Source organism: Macaca thibetana, chromosome 19 (assembly GCF_024542745.1).
Source record: "Macaca thibetana thibetana isolate TM-01 chromosome 19, ASM2454274v1, whole genome shotgun sequence".
Lineage (NCBI taxonomy): Eukaryota > Metazoa > Chordata > Mammalia > Primates > Cercopithecidae > Macaca > Macaca thibetana.
The window spans coordinates 14,995,567-15,002,906 of record NC_065596.1 but is presented as its reverse complement, the minus strand read 5'-3'; the positions used below and the strand labels follow the sequence as shown (position 1 = coordinate 15,002,906).

The window sequence follows — 7,340 nt, the reverse complement described above, 5'->3', positions numbered from 1 at the left end:
TTCTCCAACTCTCGCCTGCATCAGAATCACTCCGATTTCTGGACCCAGACCAGAGTTCCCGATTCAGTGAGTTTGGGACCAGCCGCGGCCGCAGGGGCAGCTGACCCGGGCTCTCCGAGGAGGTGCCGCAGCGGCGGGAGGCCCGGGGCGCGGGGTCCGGGCAGGGAGTGACGGGGAGGCAGCCCTTAGACCGCCGATCTTCAAGCCGAGCCCTCAGTCTCCCGCGAACCAGACCCGGTGCAGGCGGGGCGGGGCAGGGTAAGACAGGAAGCCGACGGAGGCAAAAATGTTCTTCAGACGCTGGCGGAGTTGCAGGGTGACATGGCTGCCGACTCGCGCATGCGCAGAAGCGCACTTAGCCTTCCTGTTTCGGCGCTGCAAACGGTGTATGGGGCGGGGCCCGGGAGGCGGGACTTGAGGTGAAGGGGGTGGACCGGGGAGGAGCAGGGTGCGAAGGAGCGCGAAGGCTGGTTCCAGCCGCAAGTGGATGAGAAATCCTAGTTTCTTCATGATTGGGAGTAAACAGAGAAGAAATAGAACCCTGGACTGGACTTGGATGACTCGGCCTGACGGGCAGAGCTGGGGCTAGACCGGACCTAGGGGCGTGGCTTTTTAAATACTCCAAGGGGCGGGGCTAAGGGTGGAACCACATTGGGAGGGGGCCTTGGTTGAAATTCCTAGTGGGTGGAGACGAGGGCTAGGGGCGGGGCGGGGCTTAAGTGACTAGGCCTAGGAATGGGGCTAAGGCTAGGGCTTCCCATTCAGGTCCCTCAGCCACCACGGATACAGGATGCTCATCAATCGGGTTTATACCTATCCTCCATGTTGCTACAGCCCTGTACACAGGACACATTAATTTGCAACTCTAATATGACACAGACTGTCCTTTCCATTCATTCAGTCCTTTTGGGCCTTTCAGTTTTCCCTTTCATTGTTGTGTTGATAACTTCTCCTATAGAGGGAAGTCATTGATAATTATTTAAATACAACCTTTTACCTGGAAACTTGCTGAATTCTGATAGCTGTCAGTTTATTATTTGGAACATCAAATATAAATATTTTCTATGCTTATTTTCATTGTTTTAATATGTATAACTCATTTCTTTTTCTTTTTGTGAGGCAATGTCTCAATCTATCGCCCAGTCTGGAGTGCAGTGGCGCGACTATGGCTCATTGCAGCCTTGACTTCCCCAGCTCAAGTGATTGTCCCATCTCAGCCTCCCAAGCAGCTGGGACTATAGACGCATACCACCCCACCCAGCTATTTTTTATTTATTTATTTATTTTATTTTATTTTATTTTATTTTACTTTTTGAGACGGAGTCTCGCTCTGTCGCCCAGGCTGGAGTGCAGTGGCTGGATCTCAGCTCACTGCAAGCTCCGCCTCCCGGGTGTACGCCATTCTCCTGCCTCAGCCTCCCGAGTAGCTGGGACTACATTAGCTGGGACTACAGGCGCCTGCCACCTCGCCCAGCTAGTTTTTTGTATTTTTTAGTAGAGACGGGGTTTCACCCTGTTAGCCAGGATGGTCTTGATCTCCTGACCTCGTGATCCGCCCGTCTCAGCCTCCCAAAGTGCTGGGATTACAGGCTTGAGCCACTGCGCCCGGCCTTATTTATTTTTTTTGAGACAGAGTCTCTCTCTGTTGCCCAGGCTGGAGTGCAGTGGCGCGATCTCAACTCACTGCAACCTTCGCCTTCTGGGTTCAGACGATCCTCCTGCCTCAGCCTCCCAAGTAGCTGGGATTACAGGCATGCGCCATGACGCCAGGCTAATTTTGTATTTTTAGTAGAGACGGAGTTTCTCCATGTTGGCCAGGCTGGTCTCGAACTCCCGACCTCAGGTGATCCACCCGCCTTGGCCTCCCAAAATGCTGGAATTACAGGTGTGAACCACCGTGCCCGGCCCATAGCAGTGTTGTTAACATCACGTAACCACTACCATGATCAAAGTAAACAGTTATTCTTATTCCTCTAAAAAACTCTGTAGTGCTGCCTCTTTTTAGTCAAACTTTTCCCTCATCATGAATTCCTGCAATATTTCTTACAGTTTATTTTTCCAAAAATGTCTTACGCAGTATGTAGCATTCTGCTTTTCACAGAGCACAACGCATTTCAGATTAGTCATGTCATATTCTTGACTCACAGTTAAGAATGTCTATTGTTTGTTCTTTTCTGTTGCTGCGTAGTATTCCATGGCTTACATTTACTACCAGTTGTAGGACATTTGGATTGTTTTCACTTTTTGTGAATAAAACTGCTATATACATTCGTACATGATGATTTTTTTGGTGGCAAACTATATATAACATAAACGACACCATTTTAACTTTTTTTTTTTTTTGAGACGGAGTCTTGCTCTGTCACCCAGACTGGAGTGCAATGGCGTGATCTCTGCTCACTGCAACCTCTGCCTCCCGCGTTCAAGTATTCCTCCTGTCTCAACCTCCCAAGTAGCTGGGATTACAGACGCCCACCACCATGCCCAGCTAATTTGTGTATTTTTAGTAGAGACAGAGTTTCACCAGGTTGGCCAGGCTGGTCTCAAACACCTGACCTCAGGTGATCCACCCGCCTCAGCCTCCCAAAGTGCTGGAATTACAGGTGTGATCCACCGTGCCCAGCCTTTTTTTTCTTTTTTTTTTTTTCTCTTTGAGACGGAGTCTCACTGTCACCCAGCCTGGAGTGCAACGGCGTGATCTCTGCTCACTGCAACCTCTGCCTCCCGGGTTCAAGCGATTCTCCAGCCTCAGCCTCCCAAGTAGCTGGGACTACAGGCACCTGCCACCACAGCCAGCTAATTTTTGTATTTTTAGTAGAGACAAGATTTCACCATGTTGGCCAGGCTGGTCTTGAATTCCTGACCTCAAGTGATCTGCCCACCTCAGCTTCCCAAAGTGCTGGGATTACAGGTGTGAGCCACCGCACCCAGCCAAAAGTAGGCGTTTACTGTAGCAAGAAAGCACTCCACAGGGTGAGAGTGGGCCTAAGCAAGCGGCTCAAAGTCCCTTTCACAAAGTTTTTTGGGGTTTAAGTACTCCTTTTGAGGTCCCTACTGGCTATCCCTTATCTGGATGGAGGATTTGGCCCCTGGCTAAATAAAGGCTGAGATGAATTGGCCTGCAGACAACCAGAGGCTGGAGCAGATTGGTACCCTACACAGATGAAGGCGGTAGCCCCTGCTTGGTCCACGGCCACTCCAAGGCACTTCCCCTTTCCATGTGAGATGTGGTGGAAGGAGAAGGATCGTAGTGTTAGAAATGCTTGTTGCCTGGTGCTGTAAAGAACTAGCACTTGAACATAATTTAATTTCTTCAGCAAGGCCATTTTTTTACTTTCTGCAGAAAGGGTACACTCGCCAGCAGTTTTGCCACGAGAGTACACTGAACAAAGGAGACAGGGTCATTTATAACCTGACGCGTCCATCCTACTGCTGTGTCCAGTTTCCATTGGCTGGAACAGGACCTCACATTCTGTGTTTGTCCTGATTGGCTAGCAACTTAGGACTTTTTAAAAGGGGCAAAGGCAGAGGAGAACAAAGGAAGGAGGAAGTAACTTGTGGAATGTTGAGAAAGGTAAAAACACCTTCAGATAAGGAAGAGGAACAGGCTATGACCTAATGCTTGCTTGGACCAGTATAAGCATGCCAGGGCAAATATTTAGGCTAAATTGTGGGAGCTAAGAAAATAAAGTACATTGATTTCTTTATTACGGCTAGCAGATATTTAAGAATGTTAGCACAGGTCTTTCAGTAAATTTTGCTTCTAAGAGAAGTTACTATTTATTCCTAATTAGATGGGCAGGAAAGTCTTTAAAGAGAACCTCTACCTTACTTTTTACAGTAGAGAGAGTAGCCTTTGTTCTTGGGAAGATGGGGTTTTTCCTTTTGGTTTAGCTCCAGAAAGTTCGTGTTAATTGGCCTTAGGTTCCCTGCCCCCAGCCCCAGGTGTTTTTTCTTTAATTTTAGGAAATTATTGCGAATTGGCCTTAGATTCCCTGACCCCAGATCTTGGTGTTTTGTCTTTTAGGAAGTCCGCATGAATCTTATCTATGCTCTTATCTACGTGCTAATTTTTGTGGGTTTTTTTTTTTTTTTTTTTTTTTTGGCTTTTTTATAGGGATAGGGTTTTGCCATGTTGCCCAGGATGATCTCGAACTCCTGAGCTCAAGTGATCTGCCTGCCTCAGCCTCCCAATGTGCTGGTATCACTGGTGTAAGCCATCAGGCCCAGACTCTATGTGCTAATTTTTGAACCAATTCCAAGTAATAGGAGCTTCCAGTCTCTGGGTGTGAAATGACCAAAAATCCAGTCCTTGCGGGGCAGAATAGTGTCTGGAGGCAGGGAACCTAAGGCTGTTTCATGCCGACGTCCTAGAACTAAATTGAAAGGAAAACCCTAATTTTCCTCGCCTATGTAACAAAAGGACCAGAGGCTACTCCCTTTGACCTTTTCCGCTGGCAGATAGGAAATTGGAGGTCTGCAACAAATCAGACTGATGGACGGTTGAGTCTTCGTTTGCAGAGAAGTGTAACTTTGTAACTTCACCCTAGCCTTTGATTGGTTGCTTTTTGCAACCAATCAGATGTTTGCACAGGAGTGTGACCTTTGTAACTTCACTTCAGCCTCTGGTTGGCTGCTTTCTGCAACCAATCAGACTGCGGGCAAACTTCATTTACAGGAGGTGAGCATGAAGTGGCCAATGGTAAACTTCTAAGAGGTATTTGGACTCATGAAGATTCTGCACCATCAGGGCCCTTGAGCTGCTGCTTGGCCAGTTCCCACACCGTGGAGTATGCTTTCGTTTTCAACAAATCCCTGCTTTTGTACTTCTGTTGCTTCGTTCTTTCTTTGCTTTGCTGGGCGTTTTGTCTAATTCTTTGTTCAAAACGCGAATAACCTGGACAGCTTGCAGTCAAGACCCTCTACCGGTGACACGTGCCCTCTTCCGGGAGTTAAACAGCATTTCCTCTCTGCTCTGGGTTGGAAAAAGCCGCAGCCGCTTGTGGGCAGGGAACCCGAGGCCCCGCCCCCACGTGGTCCTAGCCTCTGCGCGTGCGCAGCCTGTCTGCGTGTGCGCATGCGCATAACGGCCGCCATCTTAACCGCGAGCTCACTCCGGCGTGTAAGTCTTGGTTTCTCGGCGGCTTCTGGTCTTGTCCCGGTGCGGCCACTCGGGAGTAGGTGGGTCGAAAGGGGAGATGCCTAGTGAAATGGAGCCTCTCCCGTGCACAGTCGGGCAGTTCGAGCGTCCTATGGGCGCTCCCAAGTCGCGGCCCCTCCTCTGAAAGCCACAGTCAGGTCTGTCCTCAGGGGTCGAAGCGGCTGCCTTGGGGCCTCCGCCCTGGAGGAGGCGGGGGTTGGGGGGGCGCACGGCGTTTTCATTCGCCTTGTTCCCATCTGCAGAAGCCTCATAGGGCCGGGCGCGGCGGCTTAACGCCTGTCATCCCAGCGCTTTGGGAGGCTGAGGTGGGAGGTTTACTTGAGGCTAGTTCAAGACCAGGCAGGGCAACATAGGGAGAGCTCCCTCCCGCCCCAAAATCTAATGGGGGGCGGAAAAAAAGCCTCCACATCCAGCGTTGTGCCTTTTCTCCAGAAGGAAGAGCATCTGTGCCTTCCTGTTCACGGTGACTTTCGCTTGGCGTCCTCCTGGCCTCACCAGCCTGGCAATTCTGTCGTGTCCGGTGAGCACTTCATGCACTTGTTCTGGCTGTAGGTGTCGGGTCTTGAAGTTTTAAGTTGTATCGAGGTGGAAAGAAACCTTTTCAGGTGGTTCAGGAGCACTTGGATCTGATACCATCGAATGTATGAGTGGGTAGATGAATGCACATAAATGTACAATTTACCATCCAGGAAAAACGCAGGACTGCTCAACTGTGGTTCCAGACTATCACCTCGATCTCGCCCTAGCGCCCTGTAGATTCCCCCAGAGCCTCAAAACAGGAGGGCGTCCCTAGGAACATGATGCGGGCTGATTTACTAGCACGAGTGATTGAATTGATAATGAATGCGGAGATAACTTTCGGCAGGTGGGTTTTCTCCCAGCTATTCATTTATAAGTCTTATCAAGGGCGGGGCCAGGTGGCTCACACCTGTAATCCCGGCGTTTTGGGAGGCTGAGGCTGAAGGATCACTTGAGCCCAGGAATTTGATGCTAACCTAGAAAAAATAGGGCAAACCCCTGTCTCTACTAAAAATTAAAAAAATTAGCTGGGCATGGTGGTGTGTGTCTGTGGTCACACCTACTTTGGAGGCTGAGGTGGGAGGATCACTTGAGCCTGGGAGGTCGAGGGTGCTGTGAGCTGTGATTGTGTCACTGCACTCCAACTTGGGCGACAGGGTGAGACCCTGTCTCGAAAAAAACAAAACAAAACAAAACAAATACCGATCTAGAGAAAATCTGTAGCTCAAGTAAAACAAATGTCTTTAGGCCGGGCGAATCCCAGCACGTTGGGAGGCTGAGGCTGGCAGATCACGAGGTCAGGAGTTCAAGATCAGCCTGACCAACATGAAACCCCCGTCTCTATTCAAAGTACAAAAAATTAGCCAGGTGTGGGCGCCTGTAATCCCAGCTACTCAGGGGCCTGAGGTACGAGAATCGCTTGAACCGGGGAGGCAGTGGTTGCAGTGAGCCAAGATTGCGCCATTGCACTCCAGCCCGGGCGACAGTGCGAGACTCCGTCTCAAAATAAATAAAATAAAACTCAAATGTCTTTAACCCTTAACCTACATTCACTAGTTGTTAAGATTTGTTTCATTTTTTTCTGTATATACTTTATGATGAGCCATTTAAATTGGAAGTGAATGAACTTTCCCCTTTTATCTTAAGCATGTATCTTATATACCTCCTAAAAGCGAAGACAAGCTTAAAATAAGACTACATTGTCCATCCTCACCCCCAAATCAAATCACATTTCCCCAGCTGTCCAAAAGTCACCATTATCGTTGCCAGGTTGTTTGCATGTTTTTAGATCTGTTAAATCTGTTTTTGACTAGAATATTCACCTGATTTTTTTTTTTTTTTTTTTTTTTTTGAGACGAAGTCTCCATCTGTCCCAGGCTGGAGTGCAGTGGTGTGATCTCAGCTCACTGCAACTCCTGCCTCAGCCTCCCAAGTAGCTGAGATTACAGGCGTGTGCCACCATGCCCAACTAATTGTTTTTAGTAGAGACAGGATTTCACTATGTTGGCCAGGGTGGTCTCGAACGCCTGACCTCGTGATCTGCTGGCCTCAGCCTCCCAAAGTACTGCGTAAAACACCGTGCCCCACCATTCACCTGAAATTTTAAAAATAACATTTTGATCTTTGAAGATTTCTGGAGGATTATATTGTAAAATGCTGA

General features: G+C 48.8%; 1 protein-coding gene across 1 annotated transcript in view; it reads left to right on the top strand.

Moving 5' to 3' along the window:
* Nucleotides 1–5,596: 5,596 nt before the first annotated feature.
* The window catches only part of ZNF559 (zinc finger protein 559), a 54,021-nt gene continuing 52,277 nt past the window's right edge, over nucleotides 5,597–7,340 (top strand). The window contains exon 1 of the mRNA XM_050770367.1: nucleotides 5,597–5,681. The gene's annotated coding sequence lies outside the window, so the exon portion shown is untranslated. The remainder of the gene's footprint in view (nucleotides 5,682–7,340) is intronic.